The sequence below is a fragment of the Camelus bactrianus genome, chromosome X (genome assembly GCF_048773025.1).
Source record: "Camelus bactrianus isolate YW-2024 breed Bactrian camel chromosome X, ASM4877302v1, whole genome shotgun sequence".
NCBI lineage: Eukaryota > Metazoa > Chordata > Mammalia > Artiodactyla > Camelidae > Camelus > Camelus bactrianus.
In genome coordinates this window covers 21,059,526-21,061,599 of record NC_133575.1, presented here as the reverse complement: position 1 = coordinate 21,061,599, position 2,074 = coordinate 21,059,526, and the positions used below count along the sequence as shown (strand labels likewise).

Here is a 2,074-nt window from a genome sequence, read left to right as displayed (position 1 = left end):
AGACTGGTGGTAATACTTATTAGGACTACAACTACATGATACAAAAGATGTGAAATATAGTATAAGTCATACACATTCTACATTTTCAGTATTAGGAACAGATTCACTCAAATTTGTTTTCCAAAGATCAGCATAATGCCAGTACTTTAAAATGTAAATATCACAATCTAAACAAGCCAAAAATGGCTCCTTTTTCTGCCACCATCATGGGTCATACGCACGCTCCCAGGAAGGGCCTGTCCCAGTGCAGTCTGCCCTACTGCTGCAGCCCCCTACCCCACCCCCGCTGAAGTTGATGTGTGACAACGTGAAAGAGCGGATCTACACACTGGCCAAGAAGGGGGCTGACTCCATCACAAATTGGTGTGGTCCTGAGAGATTGACAAGGCATTAACACAAGTATGTTTTGTGACAGGCAGTAGAATCTTGAGGATTCTTAAGTCCAAAGGACTTGCTCCTGATTTTCCTGAGGCTCTCTATTACTAATTAAGATTTCTGTTGCTGTTTGAAAGCATCTTGAGAGGAACAGAAAGAATAAAGATGCTAAATTCCATCTGATTCTGATTGAGAGCCGTATTCACTCGTTGGCTCAATATTGTAAGACCAAACGAGTCTTCCCCCACAATTGGAAATATGGGTCATCCACAGCCTCTGCCCTGGTTGCATAAATTTGTCTGTGTACTCAAGCAATAAAATCATTGTGTAACTAGAAGAAAAATAAGCCAAAACCATGGTGAGACTCAATTTATAAATGTAATATTTTTCAATAATTACCTTTTAATAATTCCTGCAGTAATCCTAATACTTACCTAATAAATTCATTTTGGATGATCGTCAATGGTTAGGATTTGCTTAATAGTTAGTCTTTATAATATTTGCAGAAAATGAGCATTAACCCTAAAGAACATCAGTTTCTAAATGTTTGAAATGCTTTAAGCAGCATTCTTTTAATAAATGCAATAACATATATACACATTTTTAGAAAAAAAAATTAAAGAACATTCTGATGAACCAGCCAAATGATCAAACATTATGTTTTCTAAGGCATGAGGACATTTTTAAAGGCCTTCTACCTACCCAGCCAGGATAAAGAAAATGTTAGAGTATTCCAAAGGAATTACTTAAAACAAAAACACTAGGATCATATTGAAGTCCCCTGAATCTTCCTTTCGTTTTATATTTCTGGTGGTAGTGATCTTATTTCACCTGTAAGTTACCTGTCTGTACCTTTCGATTTTCCCATTGGGATCATTTTGTTTTTCTAGAATAATCAGAAGCCACTATGTTCTATCCCCCACCCGTACCCTATTAAGAATGTAAATAATACTTAGTCCAGCTCAACTAGAAAGTTGTTCTACTTTTGTATAAAGTACATATCTTGTACAGAAAAAGTATACATTATTCATTGTGTCATGTTAGCTATGTCTTTTTCAGAAAATATATATTTACTATCACAGAAATTTCCAAGATTGTAATGGAGCCTGTTTATTATTACAATAGTATGACCTTTTTCAAACTTGTGTCTCCATTAACTATTTTTTTCATTGATTTTCAGGGCAGAGTGTGGTTCTTGTTACCACTTGCAAAGTATTTTGCACAATTTGATCTAGTTTATTTTTGCTCAACATTTGAGTGTGAAAATTTCCAAATAGAAAATTTGAAACACTTGAATCAGGAATATCCAGATGACTACCATTTAAATTCTACAGTTCCTGACGTCTTATATTTGCTTTCTCTCTTATCGTATGTCTAGCCATTCCTGTTTCCATACATCAATCTGTCTTGTTCTTTGTTGCATTTTACCCCTAAACACATCAGCATGCATATCTTTATCTAGGGTCAGTGTTTGTTTTCAGACCTGTTATTCTTCGAGGCAAACGTCACACACAGTGAAGTGAACAAATCTTAAGTGTACTGCACCTTGAGTTTTGACAAAAGCCTACACTGTGTAACCAACCCCTCAAGATATGAAACAGATGCAAATTCCCATCAAGATATGAAACATTTCCATCATCCCAGAGACTTTCTACATGCTCTTCCCAAGTCAGTTCCTTAGAAGTAACCCCTTTCTGAT

General features: G+C 35.9%; 1 pseudogene; it reads left to right on the top strand.

The window, feature by feature from the left end:
- The first annotated feature begins 206 nt into the window (after positions 1–206).
- LOC105068528 (small ribosomal subunit protein uS15 pseudogene) lies at positions 207–668 on the top strand (annotated as a pseudogene).
- Positions 669–2,074: the final 1,406 nt, after the last annotated feature.